Genomic DNA, 22,579 nt, shown 5'->3' with positions numbered 1-22,579 from the left:
AAACGAGCGGTCAATTAGCCACGGCTCAAGGAACCCCTAACAACCTCAGGAGGAACTTTATGGTTTCCAGGAACCCTGGTTGAGAATGGCTGGCCCAGGAGATGGTGGAAGGCTGCTGGCACGCCTCAGGAGATGGTGGAAGGCTGCTGGCACGCCGCAGGAGATGGTGGAGGGCTGCTGGCACGTCTCAGGAGATGGTGGAGGGCTGCTGGCACGCCGCAGTAGATGGTGGAGGGCTGCTGGCACGCCGCAGGAGATGGTGGAAGGCTGCTGGCACGCCTCAGGAGATGGTGGAGGGCTGCTGGCACGTCTCAGGAGATGGTGGAAGGCTGCTGGCACGCCTCAGGAGATGGCGGAAGGCTGCTGGAATGCCTCAGGAGATGGTGGAGGGCTGCTGGCACGCCGCAGGAGATGGTGGAAGGCTGCTGGCACGCCGCAGGAGATGGTGGAAGGCTGCTGGCACGCCTCAGGAGATGGTGGAGGGCTGCTGGCACGCCTCAGGAGATGGTGGAGGGCTGCTGGCACGCCTCAGGAGATGGTGGAGGGCTGCTGGCACGCCTCAGGAGATGGTGGAGGGCTGCTGGCACGCCGCAGGAGATGGTGGAAGGCTGCTGGCACGCCGCAGGAGATGGTGGAAGGCTGCAGGAGACCCCATCGAACGGGCCGTCAATTAGCCACAGCTCAAGGAACCCTTAACAATCTCAGGAGGAACCTTATGGTTTCCAGGAACCCTGGTTGAGAATAGCTGGTCCAGGAGATGGTGGAAGGCTGCTGGCACGCCGCAGGAGATGGAAGGTTGCTGGCACGCCGCAGGAGATGGTGGAAGGCTGCTGGCACGCCACAGGAGATGGTGGAAGGCTGCTGGCACGCCTCAGGAGATGGTGGAAGGCTGCTGGCACGCCTCAGGAGATGGCGGAAGGCTGCTGGCACGCCTCAGGAGATGGTGGAAGGCTACTAGAGATGGTCAGAGACTGCATACATGTGCTATAGGAGTTGTTGGAGACTAGGAGGACGTGGGTCAGGAGATGGGAAAACCATTACATGAGACTGCTAGAGATCACTGCTTTTGAAGCCCTTTGAAGCTCTCTGCAGTCCTAAAATTGACTTTGTATCACATTTGATATTTCTCTTAGCAAGGTCCATTATGAAAAGGTCAGAAGGTAAAGGAGATGGAGATCAGAAAAAATAGGGAAATAAATCTGGGTACTTATCAACAAGTAATGAATATGTACCAGGGTAAGGGAAACAGAATGCCGGCCCCCCAAGGGCCACCCAATAAATTGGCTGTAGGTTGGGCACTGAGGTTTTTCTCGGCACATGTTCTCCACCGATACAGAAGACTGGTGACTTTCTATAGGCAGTGATCCAGCGGAGATAAAACTTCCCCAGCCTGGGGCTGAGTCTCTCTCTGTCTCACAAAGGTTGTCTTTCCGGCTTCTACCAGATTGGATTACACCGCTCAGAGGCCGCGAGTCCTCGCTGTGTGCGCTTTCTTTTATTCACTTTTTTAAAATTGCAAATTTCCTTTTGTGTTGAATGTTTAGTGAACTTTTTATTAATTTGGATAATTCTCACCATTTTAATCTCCTGCAACCACTACCTACATGCACTCCATGGCATTTCTCAGGGGGGGCTTCCTGATGGGTAGAATTGGTCCATGACTGCGTAATGTGCATTACCATGACCACATGTAGTCTCCATAGGAAGCCCATGTGACAGGGTGGCAATGCAGGAGATGGGGACAGAGTACCTGGAAGTGCCTGAATAAGGACATTTATGGCAGGATCACCAGGAAGCTGCCGACTTATGGTAGCCTTACTCAGCTTGAATTTCAATGATTTCTACTGAATTGGCCAAAATAGGAGCCCTGGGTGGACTTGCTGGAACCCCCCCCGATTCAACAAAAGCCAGTAATAGGGCTCCTTTTTTTTTCGGAGGACAATGAAAGGAGGGTTTGCAGACATTGGGTTGGCAACACCGCCACCCAGTGCCGGGACAAGGTCATCTACAGCCCAGGGTGAACATGCCAAATTGCCCCCCTCCAAGATGTATGAGCATTGTGTGTCAGCAAAAATCCCCCCCCCCCTAAAAAAAATTGAGAACTAATCTGCATGTTTACCCCCCCCCCCCAAGCATAAATTCCCGCTCCTCCCTGTACAAATCCGCCCCCCCACACTGAAATTCCCTCCTTCCCAGTACAAAGCTTTGCCCCCCCCCCAGCTAAAATCCCCCCCATCCCTCCAGCTAAAATCCTCTCTCCCCCAGCACAAATCACTCCATAAAAATGACCCTCTCTGAGCACAATCCCCCCCCCCCCCCCCAACACTAATTCCCTATACTAGCACAAATCCCCCCATAAAAATCGAGCACACTAATCTGCATGTTTACCCCCTCAGCATAAAATTCCCCCTCTCCTCCCTGTACAAATCTACCCCCCTACTGAAATTCCCTCCCTTCTTAGTACCCCTCCCCCCCCCCCCCCCAGAAAAATTACCCCCTCCCAGCGTAAACCCCTCAAATGTCCTCTCTGAGCACAATCCCCCCGAGCACTAATTCCCTATACCACAAATCCCCCCCCCCCCCCCCCCCAATAAAAAATCGAGCACTAATCTGCATGTTTACCCCCGAAGCATAAATTTCCCCTCTCCTCCCTGTACAAATCTCCCTCCCCCAGCACAAATCACCCCCAGAAAAATGTCCCCCTCATAGCGCAAACCCCTCAAATGTCCTCACGCCTAGGATCACATAGGAGCGGTGAAGGACACTGCATGCGATTCGGATAGGAATCTCATTGCATTCCTGTTCAAATCGCATGGGATTCATTGCAGTGCAATTTGAGCCTTTTCATTTTCTATACGCTCAAATCGCAAGCCTAGGATCACATAGGAGCGGTGAAGGAAACTGCATGCGATTCAGGCAGGAATCTCATTGCATTCCTGTTCAAATCGCAAGCCTGGGATCACAAAGGTGGGGTGAAGGAAACTGCATGCGATTCGGATAGGAATCTCACTGCATTCCTGTTCAATTCGCATAGGATTCTTTGCAGTGCAATTTGAGCCTTTTTATTTTGTATGGGCTCAAATCGCACCGCAAAGGTATCAGTTTTGGAGCATTTGCACGAATACTTGGTATCGGCGCAACCCTAATCCCCCCCCCCCCCCATCAACCTCCTGTAACGCTATTGTGTTTTGCCGGTGGGGGGAGGAGCTCAGCCGGCAGAACACAATGATTACTACTAATAGCTATAGCCGCCAGCGGTAATCGAATGTAAAAAATCCAACAGGCTCATATAAGCCAAGTCGATCGATCAACTTGGAAACAATCAGCTGGCCCATACATGGATCAAATCTTGGGTCGTGCGATTTTTCGATCCATGTCTGGTCAGCTTGCGGCTTTAACGCCTGACTGACGATGACTCTGTGTGCTGTTCGAGGCTCTGATTGTGGAATTCTAGCACTCGGGTCCAAGGTCCGCTTCAATCACCCCCCAATCAGTGACTCCCGTCTGCTTTCTGACATTTAATCGGTCACCTTTGAGGACAAAGTTTTAGTTGATGCTCGCCGGTGATTTTAATGCGTTTTTAATTTAGCGCGCTCCTTTGTCCTTTTCTTGGAATCGGCGTGAAAGGTTGTCACAGTGGTGAGATCATTGTTTGGGGATTTATCTGGGAAGTACCTGACACTCGGACAGTTTCTAGTGCAGTAAAAAAAAAAAAAAAAGTTCCTGGTGAGTCATTATTTGAACGCCAGCCAAATACAAAGCAAGTCGCTGGTCGCTTGGAAAGTGCGCTGTTGCTCTGACTGCAGGTTCCCTTTAATGTTTTATCGCTGGCTTGCTTAGAAGAACACTTGAAAGCGATCCGCAGCGCTGCCGGCGCGGCGTGCTCCTGTGCGTTGAAGGCAGCGTGACATCAGCCGTATGCGATTTTTCTTTCCTATGCATATGAAAGTAATATCCGTGTGTTCATTAGCGCCCCTCCGTATTCTTCACATACTCCGTATCCGGCGCTCCCCGGGGGTCTCACTTAAAGGTTAACCTGTCAGAAAATGGGTTTTTTTTTTAAAGCCGAAAGCCCGCGGGCGAGCATCAATCTCTCCGCCGCCTGGGCTTTCACACACACACACGTCATCCCTGATATTAGAACCCCGCGCATGCATGCGATTAACCTTCCATGATGAGTGGGGGGGCGCGCAGTGTAAGATGAGGGGGGGGGGGGCGCAGTGTAAGATGAGTGGGGGGCGCGCAGTGTAAGATGAGTGGGGGGGCGCAGTGTAAGATGAGTGGGGGGGCGCGCAGTGTAAGATGAGTGGGGGGGGGCGCAGTGTAAGATGAGTGGGGGGGGGCGCAGTGTAAGATGAGTGGGGGGCGCGCAGTGTAAGATGAGTGGGGGGCGCTCAGTGTAAGATGAGTGGGGTGGCGCTCAGTGTAAGATGAGTGGGGGGCGCGCGCAGTGTAAGATGAGTGGGGGGGGCGCGCAGTGTAAGATGAGTGGGGGGGCGCGCAGTGTAAGATGAGTGGGGGGGGCGCGCAGTGTAAGATGAGTGGGGGGGGCGCGCAGTGTAAGATGAGTGGGGGGGGGCGCGCAGTGTAAGATGAGTGGGGGGGGCGCGCAGTGTAAGATGAGTGGGGTACGCTCAGTGTAAGATGAGTGGGGTACGCTCAGTGTAAGATGAGTGGGGGCGCGCAGTGTAAGATGAGTGGGGGTACGCTCAGTGTAAGATGAGTGGGGTACTCTCCATAAGATGAGTGGGGGGCGCGCAGTGTAAGATGAGTGGGGTACGCTCAGTGTAAGATGAGTGGGGTACGCTCCATAAGATGAGTGGGGGAATGCTCAGTATAAGACGAGTGGGGGGCGCGCAGCGTAAGAGGAGTGGGGGGGCGCGCAGCGTAAGACGAGTGGGGTGCGCGCAGCGTAAGACGAGTGGGGTGCGCGCAGCGTAAGACGAGTGGGGTGCGCGCAGCGTAAGACGAGTGGGGTGCGCTCAGCGTAAGACGAGTGGGGTGCGCTCAGCGTAAGACGAGTGGGGTGCGCTCAGCGTAAGACGAGTGGGGTGCGCTCAGCGTAAGACGAGTGGGGTGCGCTCAGCGTAAGACGAGTGGGGTGCGCTCAGCGTAAGACGAGTGGGGTGCGCTCAGCGTAAGACGAGTGGGGTGCGCTCAGCGTAAGACGAGTGGGGGGCGCTCAGCGTAAGACGAGTGGGGGGCGCTCAGCGTAAGACGAGTGGGGGGCGCTCAGCGTAAGACGAGTGGGGTGCGCTCAGCGTAAGACGAGTGGGGTGCGCTCAGCGTAAGACGAGTGGGGTGCGCTCAGCGTAAGACGAGTGGGGTGCGCTCAGCGTAAGACGAGTGGGGGGCGCTCAGCGTAAGACGAGTGGGGGGCGCTCAGCGTAAGACGAGTGGGGTGCGCTCAGCGTAAGACGAGTGGGGTGCGCTCAGCGTAAGACGAGTGGGGTGCGCTCAGCGTAAGACGAGTGGGGTGCGCTCAGCGTAAGACGAGTGGGGGGCGCTCAGCGTAAGACGAGTGGGGGGCGCTCAGCGTAAGACGAGTGGGGGGCGCTCAGCGTAAGACGAGTGGGGGGCGCTCAGCGTAAGACGAGTGGGGGTCGCTCAGCGTAAGACGAGTGGGGGTACGCTCAGCGTAAGATGAGTGGGGGTACGCTCAGCGTAAGACGAGTGGGGGTACGCTCAGCGTAAGACGAGTGGGGGTACGCTCAGCGTAAGATGAGTGGGGGTGCGCAGTGTAAGATGAGTGGGGGTACGCTCAGTGTAAGATGAGTGGGGTGTGAATGTATGTAATGGCAGGGGGTGCTGGGGTGTTCTGCAGGCTCTATTGATGCTAGCTGCTGGGGGATCTATTGTCACTGGAGGGGATCTATTTTTGCAGGAGGAGGGTCTTTTGTTGCTGGGTAGGTTTATTGTTGCTGGGGTGGATCTTGTATTGCTAGAGGGTCAGTTGTTGGGATGGATCTATTGTTGAGAGAGGGGTCTAGTGTTGCTGACTGCTGGAAGATTTGTTATTGCTGCTGGGGTCTATGGTTGCAGATGCTGAGGGAGGGGTGGTATTTTCTTGTAGGTGGTCCATTGTTGCTGGGGGGGTCTATCAATGCTGGCTGCGAGGAGATCTGTTGTTGCTGCCGGTGGGTCTATTGTTGCTGAGGGAGGTTTTAAACCGTGAAAATGCTGACCCACCGCACCCACAGTTGCAGACCGCTTGCGCTGAGACAGATCCACCTAAATGGGCAGCCAAATGCGACCTGCAATTTTATTTCTGCTATGAAGCAAAGCATCCCTGTGCTGCTGCATGCCCTGGTTTAGGTGGGGGGGGGGGGGTGTGCACTGTAAAACTGCAGCTCAACCACCTGCTTTTACTGCCCATCCCTGGTCACCCGTGTGACTAAGCCCTTAGTCAGAACATCCCCCCCCCCCCCCAGTGCTGTCCTTTCTAATAGATGGAGAGACCTGTGCATTACATTGAGGGATCTGGAGATGGCGCTGGGCAGCAATGCTCAGCCAATAGAATTGGAGCGCGGATGGAGCCGTCGTCGAAAATCAATAATCCTTTAGAACATCGACTTGTATTTTAATTGGGTTCTTAGCGGTTTGCCTGGCGTTCAGTACATTGATTTGTGTGCTCCGGGGATTGGTCGGTACACGTGCAGGTATTTGCTTCTGCAGCGTTCCAAGGACATTAGTGCTCCAGTCCCCGGAATGGGACCAATGAGAGGGGCCTATTCACACCTACCTGTGTGCCTTACCAGAAATGCATGACCAGAATAAATCCAGCCTTAAACTGAACCCATCTTCAGACATTTTATTTTATAGGTGCAGCATGTGTCAGTGAAATACTTCTATCAGTACTTCCCCTGACTGTAGACATCGCCATCTTTGTTCAGCAATCATCCACGATCACCAATTACTTCCTGGACTGAGATGCCGGCTCAGAGATGACAGTAATGTGGATCCCGGGGCCTTTTCTTGGCTGTGTTTACAAATGTCTGACACAGATCAGCCCCTTGCCGCAGCCTCTCACCTGGCGAATTGCCGCGGCCTCCCTCCTGGCGAATTGCCGCGGCCTCCCTCCTGACGAATTGCCGCAAAGTTAACAGTTGCAGTCTGATGAATGGAGGAGAAAAAACTGAGGGCTCACTCACACTAATGTTTGAAGAGCGGTAAAACCCAGCAGTTGAGCCAAGTTTTTACCGCTTCCCCTTTAGATGTAGAGGCAGTGGCCTGGGGTGTACATATGCTGCCATGCTTTGTGGCCTCAGTAGAAATTGTTGCTTTTGGTGGGCATAGTGCCCGCCGAGTGCGACCCATTCAAATGAATAGGGGTACTCTACAAGCATCGGGACAAGGGGTGGGAAGGAGGGGGCGGCTGCCCTGGGCACTGTGGTATGCCAGGTGGGAGGGGAGGGTGGCCACAAAGATTGGGGGGGGAGAGGTTTGTGGTAGAGGGGGGGCTGCAGGGTCTAGTGCAGGGTTCAAGGAGGATAAAGCAGGCAGTGACCAGGCGATGCGACGCTTCCTCACCATGCCTGTCAAATGCTCTCGGAAGAGCGTTCTGAATGTGTGTCGCTCTTCAGAGGCCAAAGCAAGTGTGAAAATGCCCTGAGGAAATGCTTCCTCCTTCCTGCAGCACAGTGATGACCTCATCTCAGCCTGGGCAAAGTCACCGAAGACGGCTTTTTCATGATGAAAGGTGGAGCTTTCAGAAAATTGTCCATCAGACGCTCTCCCCGTCGCCCCTCTCGGGTGCACGCTCGCCCCCGTCGCCCCTCTTGGGTGCACGCTCGCCCCCGTCGCCCCCCTCTCGGGTGCACGCTCTCCCCCGTCGCCCCCCTCTCGGTGCACGCTCCCCCCGTCGCACCTCTCGGTGTACCCTCGCCCCGTCGCCGCCTCTTGGTGCACGCTCGCAGTGTCCTCTTTGATTGCACCTGTTTGGTTCCTAATCATGTCAGATGGTGATTTGAGAGGCCATTATATATATTTGCAGGTGTCACCTGTTTTTGCTCCTTTCATGTAAGCTGACACTGATCCCTATTGTGTGCTGTGATTTATGGCTGCCGGGGAGGGCAGCTCAGGCTGGATGTGTGTCACATGAACATTTCATAGCTTCCAGCCACAGAGCCGCCACCGTGTGTTGTGGACTTCGCCAGCTGTGTGCGTCCGGCTCTGGGGGGGGGAGCCATATATGGCTCAGGCTGACCATATACATAAGATGACAGTATAGAGCTCAATATCTACACATGATGGTTCTTATTTGAACCCTTTCTGATTACAGGTCCTTTTCTCCTAGATGCCCCCACCAGATGTAGCAGCTCCAGCATGCATCAGTAAGGCCTGTTTACACGGGCTTCAGCTTGTATTAGAGCAGTGTGAACAGCAAGCTTTGTTGAAGCTTTTAAAGTACCATTCAGCTCCACTTTGTAAATGATGAACACAGATCCTAATGGGAGTGCTGATTGCCACTTTAAGCAAGCTGATAGCAGGCTTTCAACAGGGTTCAGGAAGTGAGGAAGCCTGCTAGCAGTCAGCACCCCCATTAGGATCTTTAAAAATTTACAAACTGGAAGCTGAATGATTCTTTAAAAGCTTATAACTAGTGTGGATTCTTTTGAATTCAGCCCCACCAATACATATGCATGCACTCCCGTCATAACCTGTTAGAGGGAATCCTATATAATATAGTTCATAAAAAACATATTTGATATTGATTTTGTTACTGTTCCAGTAAATGAGACTATATCTGCAAAGGAAAATAGCAGCAGTGTTTCGATCATGCTGATCAAGCATAATAGAAAGCTACCAGCCATTATTTCAGCAAAAGGGCAGATACTTATCAAAACGATAATAATTCCACATCACAAACCTATCTCCGCCAGTGAATACCAGGGCCCCGGCTGGCTGATATACATTTGCGCGGTGGAGTTCGCACTGCCATAGATCCAGACCAGCGGTAGCCTCTCAGAGCGCCCGCCGTTCGGGAGATCAGGCAAGTGGTATGCAGTCTCCATTTTAATGGAAGGTTTCCACAACCAACAGTCTTTCCTCAATGGCAGTTAATGCCATATTCGCTGTGAAAAGTGGATACCGGAAAACCAACACTGGGAGACATAATGGCAATTTAAATCACTTCCTGAAAAATGTCCACACAAATATTAATAAAATTTCCACAACTCTTCATGAGGCCCCAAAGTAGCCAGCCTTCCTCTGGCTCTTGGGCTTTCAAGTCTGAATGAACAATCCAATCTGGTTTGCCTTTTACAGGGCATGCTCGTAGTCAGTCCTGCAGCAGCTGGAGCACCAGGGCTCTTCTGGGAAGGCTTTTTACCAGAGTTAAGAGCGTGTCTGTTAGAATTTCTGCTCATTCGGATAAGAGAGCATTTGTGAGGTCATACTGATGTTGCCCCAATACCACTACCATCAGTTCCACCACTACCATCAGTTCCACCACTACCATCAGTTCCACCACTACCATCAGTTCCACCACTACCATCAGTTCCACCACTACCATCAGTTCCACCACTACCATCAGTTCCACCACTTCCATCACTACCATCAGTTCCACCACTTCCACCAATACCACCACTAGCACAGACTAAACGTACTAAAAACAGATTGTTGCCTATATAAACCAAAACCATTGAACCATCATGGCTGCCGATCCTTGGACCTTGCATTATTAGCCACTTAAGTCATACTGAGACATAAAGCAGCCAGCCTCCCACTGGCGCTTGGGCTCTCAAGTCTGAATGAACAACCTCCATCTTGCTTTGCCTTTCAGAGAATGCTGCTCGTAGTCAGTCTTGTAGCAACTGAAGCCCTCACCCCCTTCACCTCCGCCACCTTTGTTTTAAGCCGGCCATAGACTGTTCGAATCTCAGTCGGTTTAGCGGGGACCAACCGAGATTTCAGCCATGTAGGGGCAGGCTGATTGTTCCCAAGTTGATCGATCAACTTGCGGACAACCAGCCTGTCGGATTTTTTATGTGATTGTTGCCTGTGGCTACAGCCGCTAGCAATAATCACTGTGTTCTCCTGGGCCCGGACTGCTCACCCCCCGCCACCCTTACCAATGGGAGAACACAATAGCTCTGCGGAAGGAATTCCCCCATCAATACTGACTGTGTTGTTGGGGGAATCAAGTGATATTCATTCTTGCAACCACGGGAAAAAGAAAGTCAAACAATCTATGGCCAAGCTTTAGTCTTGTAGCAGCTGGATCCCCTTCCCCTCCCTTTATGTTTTACTGCATGGGGTAGGAAAGATTTGAAATAACTGTTATTATTGAAAGTTAAAAATGTTTAATTGTTGCGATTATTTCTCTGTTCGTATTTTTTCTTAACAATTCACTTAATGTATGCATAAGACTGGAAGAGTCCTGAGGAAGCGGGGGTATCCTTCGAAACGCGTAGAAGTCAGTTCTCAAGACGTAGATTTCTGTGCTACAATTACATGCTTTTTATAACTGTTGTGGGGATGTTTTTATCCAATTTTGTAATGAAATTGTACAAACAAATATTGGGCAGTCATTATGTGTGTCACTATTAAAGGCATAATCCGTCCCATTTTGTGAGATATTTTGAGGAGCCCCAGGGCTCTTCTGGGAAGTCTTTCTACAAGATTTTGGAGAGAGTCTGTGGGAATTAGTGCCCAATCAGACAAAGGAGCATTTGTGAGGTCGGGTTCGGATGTTGTCCCACCACCACTACCATTGCATCATTGGGACTGACCAGGAGTAGAATATTTTTTGTTGTTCTAAAGAGATTGTTGCCTATATTTACCCCAACTATTGAACCATCTTAGCTGCTGTTCCTGGTTATAATTCCATGAACCTGGCATTAAACTCTTCAGGCCAGAAGCAGCCAGCCCTCCTCTGGCACTCCAGCTCTCGAGTTTGGAAGGGCAACCCCTTCTTGCCTTGCTGGCCATGCTGGTGGTCCTAGTCCCAGGACTGTCTGTCTGGTGTAGGCCTGTGTAGCATGTGGTATTTGCATGCCTTGGATGGAGTGTGAAGATGATGATCAGTGTACAACTGTGTGTCTCATTTAAGTATTGTGTCCCCGTGGGGACGTGGTGTGAGCAGACGTGGATTGTGTATTAGGAGAGGCATGTGGACCATGCACTTGTTAATGGAAGTGTACTTTACGTTTCTTTGGAGAGAGCCTGTGGGAATTTGTGACCAATCAGCCAAGGGATCATTTCTGAGGTTGGGTTCAGATGTTGTCCCACACCACCACTACCATTGCATCATCGGGACTGACCAGGAGTGAAATATTGTTTGTTCTAAAGCAGGGGTCTTCAAACTATGGCCCTCCAGTTGTTCAGGAACTACAACTCCCATCATGCCTAGCCATGTCTATGAATGTCTGAGTTTTACAATGCCTCATGGGATGTGTAGTTATGCAACAGCTGGAGGGCCTTAGTTCGAGGATCCCTGATCTAAAGAGATTGTTGCCAATATCAACCCCAACTATTGAACCATCTTAGCTGCTGCTCCTGGTTCTACTTCCATGAACCTGGCACTAAACTCTTATTTGGGCCAGAAGCAGCCAGCCCTCCTCTGGCACTCCAGCTCTCGAGTTTGGAAGGGCAACCCCTTCTTACCTTGCTGGGCATGCTGGTGGTCCTAGTGTACTTTACGTTTCTTTGGAGAGAGTCTGTGGGAATTTGTGACCAGTCCACCAAGGGAGCATTTGTGAGGTTGAGTTTGGATGTTGTCCCACCACCACTACCATTGCTTCATCGGGACTGACCAGGAGTGGAATATTTTTTGTTGTTTTAAAGAGACTGTTGCCTATATCAACCCCAGCTATTGAACCATCTTAGCTGCTATTCCTGGTTATAATTCCATGAACCTAGTACTAAACTCCTTCGGGCCAGAAGCAGCCAGCCCTCCTCTGGCATTCCAGCTCTCGAGTTTGGAAGGGCAACCCCTTCTTACCTTGCTGGGCATGCTGGTGGTCCTAGTGTACTTTACGTTTATTTGAAGAGAGTCTGTGGGAATTTGTGACCAATCAGCCAAGGGAGCATTTGTGAGGTCGGGTTCGGATGTTGTCCCACACCCGATGTCTACTGCACTTATAGCCAAGTTCCAGAGTGAGTGGGAAAAAATAAAAAAAGCTTTGATTGTGGAATGGATGAGAATTGAGAAAAAGACAACTCAACTGCAGATGGTGGAGGACCCTATGAGGAGAGCAATGTGTGTCCTATGGCCATAGTATTAGGAGGTTCAGTGGTGGGGACAGTTATGGAGTACCAGGAACAGTTATGCCAACCCTGAGTTGGTTTGAAGGGTGCCTTCACAAGTATAAGGCTGGGTTATCACCGAACCACTGTAAGGCAGTTCATTATAAATGGACTGCCAATGCAACGCAATGAACAGAATGCACACCATGCGCGTTGCGGTACAATGGCCGCCACTGTACAGTGCATTGGAAGGTCATTAATGATGAATGGCACAGCAAGGCTCTGCAGTCTGCCAGGTGCGTTAGTTGAGTTCTAGGGTCATACTAGGGCCAGGACGAGGGGTGGGTAGGAGGGGCACTATTAGATGGGGGGGGGGGGTGCACTACAAGGAGTTGGGGGGGGGATTTGTGTTGGAAGGAGGAATTTGGGGGGCAGGAGGGGGGTAAGAACTGTTCTGGGAGATGAGATTTGGAGGGTGTGTTAGAAGTGGTGATTTGGGGGATTTGTGTTGGGAAGGGGATAGGGAAGAGGATTTGGGATAGAAGAGGTGATAGGAGTTTGGAGTGTGTGGGCGGGGGGGGGGGGGTGGGGGGGAGAGATTTGAGTAAAGGATTTGTGCTAGGAGGAGTGTGCGTTTTTTTTTGTTTTGTTTTTGGGGGGGGGGGGGGGGATTGCATATGTGCTGGGGGGATTTGGGGAGAGAGGATTTGAGCTGGAAGAGGGTATGGATAGGGGGGCAAAGATTTGTGCTGGGAGGGGGGAGATTTCAGCAGGGGGGCAGATTTGTGCTGGGAAGGGGGGTGGTATTTATGCTTCGTCCCCTGGGCTCTAGACTGCCTTGTTCCACCACTGGGTCCCTGGGCACTGTGAGATGGGGGGGGGGGGCACCACAAGGAGTTTGGGGGGGGTTTGTGTTGGAAGGAGGGAGGAATCTGGGGGACAGCAGGGGGTAAGAATTGTTCTGGGAGGGGAAATTTGGAGGGTGTAAGGAGTGGTGATTTGGGGGATTTCTGTTGGGAAGGAGATGAGGATTTGTGCTAGGAGGGGGGGACTTGGGGTGTTTTTGGTAGAAGAGGTGATAGGAGTTTGGAGTGGGGGGGGGGGTGTATTTTGGTAAAAGATCTGTGCTAGGAGGAGTGTGTTTGTTTTTTTTTTTTTTTTTAGGAGGGGTGTATATGTGCTGGGGGGGGATTTAGGGAGAGATTTGAGCTGGGGGGGCAGCAAAGATTTGTGCTGGAAGGGGGGGATTTCAGCAGGGGGGCAGATTTGTTCCGGGAGCGGGGGGGGGGGAATTTTATGCATCGTCCCCTGGGCTCTAGACTTCATTGTTCCAGCACTGGGTCCTATCGCCCCCCTCCTAGTTGGAGGGGTATGAGTCCAGGCAGGTGGGCAGCCCCCGGTGTATATTAGCAGTGATTGGACAGTGTGTAGACGGATGTGTCAGTTTTTCCCAGGATGTTTACACACACACAGGACTGTTTGCCCCAGGCTGTCCCAGTGCAGGAGGTGGAGGGAGACTCCTCTTCCTCTGTGTCAGCTGTGAGCCATCCTTCCCCTCCTCCTCCTCTCATTCCTTACACATGAGCTGCCTCTCTCTTCTATGATGTCATGAGAGCACAGGTTTCTTTTAACCCCTTCCCATCCAGACAGATCTTATCCTTTCACTGTCACTTGCTCTGGTTATCCTATCAGCAGCCAATCAGAGGATGTGGAGTGATACTGTTTACAAATAACTCATCCATTGTATCATTTTTCAGAAAATATATAGAAACCGCAGGGGGGAATCAAAGCCCGAGAAGTGCTGAGGATATGCGAAAGTGAAACGTTTTCCTGTACACAGATGACTTCCTCCTCTTGCATAAATCCATTTAAACCGACTGCAGGCGGCTTTTAAGGGTCACTTTTTTTAATTTTTTTAATTGAATTGGCGGCTGTGCCTGCGTTTGCCACAGGAAAAAAGTCCCTGACCCCTTTTTTTAACTAGTTGCTGCCCACCAGGGTGGATTAAATTCAATTTTTTTTTTAAATAAAAAATCAGATTTTAATAAAAAAAAATCAGATTTTTTTTTTTATTTAAATTGGATTTTGTTGATTTAACTACTGTTTTATTTATTTATTTTTTTCAAATATAAATTTTATTAAGGCACGAAACAGGTACAGTCAAAAAAAATAAAACATACACCATTAGCAGTAAAAGATTTCTTTATACTATGTGCATGACTTAGTATATGTTCTTGGCAAGTCTGCAATATATCTGTATGGCCATCACCTCGTGTCGTTTTAACTTTAAAGGGCGGAGCAATGAAACGTCGTCGCTCCGCAAAGTAGGAGAAGAGAGGGGAAGGAGGGGGAAGGGTATTTATGTTATTTATATATATATATATATATATATATATATATATATATATATATATATAATATAATTTTTTTTTTAATATATATATTTTTTATTTATATGTGTGTGTGGCTAACTTTACTGTTCTTTTTTTTTTTTAATTCGAAAAAGTGTATTTTCCCCCAAAAAAATTGCGTTTGTAAGACTGCTGCGCAAATATGGTGTGGTAAAATATTTTTCAACGATCTTCATTTTATTCTCTAGGGTCTCTGCTTAAAAAAAAACATACATAATTATAATTTATATACTGTGTGTATATGTATATATATATATATATATATATGTGTGTATGTGTATGTGTGTATATATATATATATATATATATATGTGTGTGTGTGTGTGTGTGTGTATATATATATATATATATATATGTATGTGTGTGTATATACAGTGGGTACGGAAAGTATTCAGACCCCCTTAAATTTTTCACTCTTTGTTATATTGCAGCCATTTGCTAAAATCATTTAAGTTCATTCTTCTTCCTCATGAATGTACACATAGCACCCCATACTGACAGAAAAACACAGAATTGTTGACATTGTTGCAGATTTATTAAAAAAGAAAAACTGAAATATCACATGGTCCTAAGTATTCAGACCCTTTGCTCAGTATTTAGTAGAAGCCCCCTTTTGATCTAATACAGCCAGGAGTCTTTTTGGGAAAGATGCAACAAGTCTTTCACACCTGGATTTGGGGATCCTCTGCCATTCCTCCTTGCAGATCCTCTCCAGTTCTGTCAGGTTGGATGGTAAACGTTGGTGGACAGCCATTTTTAGGTCTCTCCAGAGATGCTCAATTGGGTTTAAGTCAGGGCTCTGGCTGGGCCATTCAAGAACAGTCACGGAGTTGTTGTGAAGCCACTCCTTCGTTATTTTAGCTGTGTGCTTAGGGTCATTGTCTTGTTGGAAGGTAAACCTTCGGCCCAGTCTGAGGTCCAGAGCACTCTGGAGAAGGTTTTTGTCCAGGATATCCCTGTACTTGGCCGCATTCATCTTTCCCTCGATTGCAATCAGTCGTCCTGTCCCTGCAGCTGAAAAACACCCCCACAGCATGATGCTGCCACCACCATGCTTCACTGTTGGGACTGTATTGGACAGGTGATGAGCAGTGCCTGGTTTTCTCCACACATACCGCTTAGAATTAAGGCCAAAAAGTTCTATTTTGGTCTCATCAGACCAGAGAATCTTATTTCTCACCATCTTGGAGTCCTTCAGGTGTTTTTTAGCAAACTCCATGCGGGCTTTCATGTGTCTTACACTGAGGAGAGGCTTCCGTCGGGCCACTCTGCCATAAAGCCCTGACTGGTGGAGGGCTGCAGTGATGGTTGACTTTCTACAACTTTCTCCCATCTCCTGACTGCATCTCTGGAGCTCAGCCACAGTGATCTTTGGGTTCTTCTTTACCTCTCTCACCAAGGCTCTTCTCCCCCGATAGCTCAGTTTGGCCAGACGGCCAGCTCTAGGAAGGGTTCTGGTCGTCCCAAACGTCTTCCATTTGAGGATTATGGAGGCCACTGTGCTCTTAGGAACCTTAAGTGCAGCAGAAATCTTTTTGTAACCTTGGCCAGATCTGTGCCTTGCCACAATTCTGTCTCTGAGCTCTTCAGGCAGTTCCTTTGACCTCATGATTCTCATTTGCTCTGACATGCATTGTGATCTGGAAGGTCTTATATAGACAGGTGTGTGGCTTTCCTAATCAAGTCCAATCAGTATAATCAAACACAGATGGACTCAAATGAAGGTGTAGAACCATCTCAAGGATGATCAGAAGAAATGGAAAGCACCTGAGTTAAATATATGAGTGTCACAGCAAAGGGTCTGAATACTTAGGACCATGTGATATTTCAGTTTTTCTTTTTTAATAAATCTGCAACAATGTCAACAATTCTGTGTTTTTCTGTCAGTATGGGGTGCTATGTGTACATTCATGAGGAAGAAGAATGAACTTCAATGATTTTAGCAAATGGCTGCAATATAACAAAGAGTGAAAAATTTAAGGGGGTCTGAATATTTTCCGTACCCACTGTATATATATATATATATATATATATATATATATATATATATAATGTATATGTGTGTGTGTGTTTGGGGGTTCTAAGTAATTTTCTAGCAAAGAAACTGACTTATAAACAAGTGTCAGAAAACAGGCCTGCTCCTTAAGTGGTTGAAAGTCAGCAGCTACAGTATGTGTACCTGCGCTGACTTTTATTTTTTTGGTGGGGGGGGGGGGGCTGGAGCTCCTCTTTAATCTTTTGACTTGCCTGTAAGGTATTTGTGTACTGTATTGGGGGGGGGGGGATTTTGTTGGGGGTCTTTAGGAAGTGTTTCATCTTCTGTGTTTTTTGTGTATTTTTGTTCTGTAATTTTGCTGTTCATTTTCTGTATAAAATAAATAATTCCTCATCACAGATTGTATTGTCGTCTATGAATGAATGTACATTACATCCGTTGTTGTGTTTTCCTGGAAGGTTTTTTATTTATTTATTTTTTTTATAGTAGATCCAATGCAATTATTTTAATAAATGTTTATATTTCTTTTAATGGGAATACTTTGTGTGTTATTTTCCTACATTGCTGCGTCAGGCAGATATTTTTATTGGCCCGATAATCGCCATCGGTTATCCCAGTTAAAGGTTGTTTTAGACACTTGGAATTCCAAGAGTATCACGAAACACAACCTGCCGGAACTGGAATGGAGTCATTCCTGCGATGATTGTCGGTGTAATCACGTTTTAATGTTCATATTAAATATGAGCATCCCGGCTAATTATCCGTCACACCTCTAATGTGTCACTGCTGACCTCGGAGGACGCCTGCAGCTGCTGCAGCACCTCATGGAGGTCCGTCTGCAGCAGGTGTGACTTTCTAAGTACAAGGAGCCCTTTGTGCCCAACGGAGCCGACACACCAACTGCTCCGCAGAGACTTTTCCCACCTTCCGGGGTCTCTGTTTAAAGAAAACTCCAAGCAGAATAAACCCTAAAAATGGATATAAATTCATGGTTTAAACACCACAGCCTACCTGAGTATTGTTGCTGACCATGTCCATCCCTTTATGACTACAGTGTCCCCATCTTCTGATGGCTCCTTCCAGCAGGATAATGCACCATGTCACAAAGATCAAAAAGTCATTACTGCTTCCTCATCCTGGGTGGGGGGTTTGGGTGGAGGTCTACTACTACCACCACCTTCACTACTGCCTCCTCTACTTCCACCACTACTACTACCACCTCCACCACTACTACTACCACCCCACCATCACCACTACTACCAACAATACTACTACCACCTTCACTACTGCCTCCTCTACTTCCACCACTACTACTACCACCTCCACCACTACTACCACCCCACCATCACCACTACTACCAACAATACTACTACCACCTTCACTACTGCCTCCTCTACTTCCACCACTACTACTACCACCTCCACTACTACTACTACCACCTCCACCACTACTACCACCCCACCATCACCACTACTACCAACAATACTACTACCACCACCTTCACTACTGCCTCCTCTACTTCCACCACTACTACTACCACCTCCACCACTACTACTACCACCTCCACCACTACTACTACCACCTCCACCACTACTACTACCACCTCCACCACTACTACCACCCCACCATCACCACTACTACCAACAATACTACTACCACCTTCACTACTTCCACCACTACTAATACCTCCACTACTTCCACTACTACTAATACCTCCACTACTTCCACCACTACTACCACCATCACCACTACTACCAGTACTACCAACAATACTACTACCACCACCTTCACTACTGCCTCCTCTACTTCCACCACTACTACTACCACCTCCACCACTACTACTACCACCTTTACCACTACTACCACCCCACCATCACCACTACTACCAACAATACTACTACCACCTTCACTACTTCCACCACTACTAATACCTCCACTACTTCCACCACTACTAATACCTCCACTACTACCACCATCACCACTACTACCAGTACTACCACCGCCTTTACTACTGCCTCCACTACTTCCACCACTACTAATACTTCCACTACTACTACTAATACCACCACCATCACCACTTATACTACCACACCACCATCACCACTACCACCACCACTTACACTTGTACCACCACTTACACTACTGCCACCCCACCATCACCACCACTACTACCACCATCACCACCACTACTACCACCACCACCTCCGCCACTACTACCACCCCACCATCACCACTACTACTACCACCACCATCACCACTACTACTACCACCACCACTTACACTACTACCACCTCACTACCACCACTTACACTACTTCCACCCCACCATCACCACCACTACTACCACCACCACCACCTCCACTAGTACCACCAACCCATCATCACCATTACTACCACCTCCAGTATGAACACTACTGCCACCACCCCACTATCACCACACCATCACCACTACTTCCACCACCACCTCCACTACTACCTCTTCACCATCACCACATCTCATTTGCATTCTGCCTAGGAATGCCCACTCCTTCAGACTGACATCCACTCATCAAGGTATTCTGATATTTGCACAACTCCCAGGTGCCAGCCCACTGGCTTTTCGGGCACTTCCTATGCTAGGGTGACAACACTGCATTCTGTCTCACACCTGCATTGTCACCTTGTCACATACGAGTCCAACAAAGGCAATAGATGGCCGGACCAATGCATTGTATGCAGGCCTGTTTCGTCAGGTTCACCCTCAGGAAACCTGCTTTGAGAGATGCCAGGCAGCCATGGGTGGAGTGCAGGTACCTATGAAGTGGCTGCAGGAAATCAGTAGACCTGGGGAAAAAAAAGAAACTCTTCTGTAACTGATTGTAAAGCGTTAGGCCCCTTTCACACTTGTGTGACTTGTCCTGCAACTTGGGACTGCAAAGTACCAATAAGTACATTCATATCTATGCGACTTCAAAGTATTCCCTGCACTACTTTGATGCGACTTGAGGTCCATAGACCTCATGATTACACAGGCATTGCTTCAAGTCGTGTCCCTTTCAGGTCATACAAGTGTGAAAGGGGCCATAGCTGGAGTTTGGCTTCAGTTTGTTAGTGTATCCAAATCTGCTAGTCCTAACACTCCTCTCCCACCAGACTGACAATGCTGTTGTCCAAAGGTGTCCCCTGTGCTCCTTCATCCAGAGTGGAGGGGCGCTCTAATACAGGAGGTGTGTTACCAGTCAGATCAACAGAGGGGGAAAAAAGCCTAAAAAGAAAACGACTGCAGCCACCACATCTAATGGTTGGTGAGCTGCAATATGACATTTTTGGGTTTAATAACGCTTTAATTTTGGAAGGGATTCTGGGAGAATCGGCACACGTTGACCCATTTTGTTACGTCTATGGAAAAACTGGAGTTGTTATACAAGAAGGAGCCGGGCTTGGCAAACTCACAGGAATGTTTTGTGTCCCCAGAGAGAAAATACAACTTTCTTTTCAGGGAAAGAGGTCGGCGTTCGTTCCTCTCTGACCCGATGATGTCTGGGGATCCGTCTGATCCTCTGGCCTGGACAGCCAAGCAAAACGTAACCAAACTATTACATAATTTGTGTAACTGGATTATCTCCCCTCAGGATAAACTGGCTGGGACATGTAGTTACCGTGCTGGTAGAGGCTGTTAGTAGTTATGAAACATTGGGGGGAGATTTATTAAAACTGGAGCACACAGAATCAGGTGCAGCCAATCAGCTTCCAGGTTTTATTGCCAAAGCTTATCTGAACAAGCTGGGAGCTAGAAGCTGATTGGCTACCATCGGTGTCGGGACAAGGACATCTACAACCCAGGGTGAACATGGCATATGCGTGCCCCCCCCCCCCCAAGACCTATGAGCATTCTATGTCAGCATAAATACCCCCCCCCCCCCCCAAAAAAAAAAACAGAACTAAGCCCCCATCTCCCAGTGCAAATCCCCCCTCCCCTGCTAAAATCCCCCCTCCGAGCACAAATCTTTGGCCCCGTCCCCCATATTCCCCCCCAGCTCAAATGCCCCATCCCCCCCTCCCCCAAAAAAATCACCCCCTCCTAGCACAAATCAGCACATCTTCCCCCACCACTACAAACCCCCCTTCCAGCACAAATCTTAAGCCCCCAAATTCCCCCAGCTCAAATGCCCACCCCCCCCCCCCAAAAAAAAATCTCTCCTAGCAAATATCTATCCCTAAAATTTCCCCTCCTAGTACACATCTTCTCCAAACCCCCCCCCCCCCCCCGTCACAATACCGCCCCCCCTCCCAGCACCAATTTCACCCCCTCAGCACAAACCTTTGGCCCTATCCCCCAAGTTCCCCCAGCTCAAATGCCCATTCCCACCCAAAAAAATCTCTCCTAGCAAATATCTATCCCTAAAATTTCCCCTCCTAGTACACATCTTCTCCAAACCCCCCCCCCCCATCACAATACCGCCCCCCCTCCCAGTCACAATACCACCCCCCCCCCTCCCAGCACCAATTTCACCGCCCCCCCCCCCCAGCACAAATCTTTGGCCCCATCCCCCAAATTCCCCCAGCTCAAATGCCCATTCCCACCCAAAAAAATCTCTCCTAGCAAATATCTATCCCTAAAATTTCCCCTCCTAGTACACATCTTCTAGTACATATCTTCTAGTACACATCTTCTCCAAACCCCCCCCCCTCCCAGCACCAATTCTCCCCCTCCCAGCACCAATCCCCCCCCCCCAGCACCCACCCCCCTCTCCCAGTCACAATACCACCCCCCTCTCAGCACCAATTCCACCCCCCCAGCACAAATCCTTGGCCCCATCCCCCAAATTCCCCCAGCTCAATTACCCCCCTACCCCCCCAAAAAAAATCCCCCCCCCTCCTAGAGCACAAATCTTTAGTTCCCCCTCCTAGTACACATCTCCTCCCCCACCACTCCAAATGCCCCCCCCCCCCCGGTCTTTCGCTTACATTCTTTTTTCCATTTATCCTAGAACGAAAGGAAAATCATGACATCGCTTCGGTCCTCCAAGGCCATAGAGTCGATCAAAGAGTGTGGGAGCAGCCGGCCGCACCGTCGGTGAACCCCTGGAAATACCGATGACCCAGCTGGGATGCTTTGCGTTGTAGTGTGGCAAAAATTATCCCAGCTGTCGCCTACAGCGGGCACTGTGGCTTGCTGAACACGATCCATTCAACTGAATGGGGCGCCCTTCAACCTCTCTGCCTAGGAAATGCTCTCTGAAGAGAAATCTGAACGTGGATCGCACTTCAGTGAGCAGCGCTAGTGTAAACGTACCAATAGAGTGCGCCTGTGCCTTCCGCTTGAATCTCGTGCACAGGGGCTTGATGCCCAATCTGCATGGGGCCCTATAGACCAATTTGGCTTTAGATCTATTTGAATAGATACATTTTGGATGGTAAAGCGATTATAAAAATCACATTCGATGTTCTATAACAGAAAAGGGAAGGTGAAGCGGGGAAATATCTAAATGCGGATTGTGTAGAAGAGTTGTGTAACCAGATATACGTTGGGCCCTTTGCTGCACGTCTTGTTCTTTCCCCGTACGTTGTATGATGATCCCACATACAGGGGGCATTGTTCTACACATTGTATAATGGGATTAGACACCCCCCCCCCCACACTCTCAAAGCTCATTAACTGCAATACGCTCACAATAAACATCGTGCTGATTGTACTGTTTACATGGGGGGGTGATAAAACCCCTCCACATCACACATTTCATGAGATCGTGACTTGGCATATGTATTCTACACGTTCCCAAAGTCCGAGCGTTACAGTTAAATCTGTAGGATGTTCACTTGTGGATGAGGCCCAGGCGTTGGTGATTGCTCACTACAAAATTCTGTAAATGGAAGGATTACCGCTCTCCCAATCATCTAGAAGAAAATGAATAGCAGGGCGTTGAGGTCAGTATCAAATAAAAACTTTATTAAAATAAGCAGCACACTTACATTGAAGTTAGCGTGTATAGGGAACACCTGAG

At 49.1% G+C, this 22,579-nt stretch overlaps 1 protein-coding gene across 3 annotated transcripts in view; it reads left to right on the top strand.

The window, feature by feature from the left end:
• TMCC1 (transmembrane and coiled-coil domain family 1) overlaps positions 1 to 22,579 on the top strand; it is a 149,474-nt gene that overhangs the window by 94,938 nt on the left and 31,957 nt on the right. The window lies entirely within an intron of this gene.

This window comes from Pelophylax lessonae, assembly GCF_965119305.1.
Source record: "Pelophylax lessonae genome assembly, chromosome: 8".
Classification (NCBI taxonomy): domain Eukaryota; kingdom Metazoa; phylum Chordata; class Amphibia; order Anura; family Ranidae; genus Pelophylax; species Pelophylax lessonae.
This window is presented reverse-complemented; position numbering and strand designations above follow the sequence as displayed.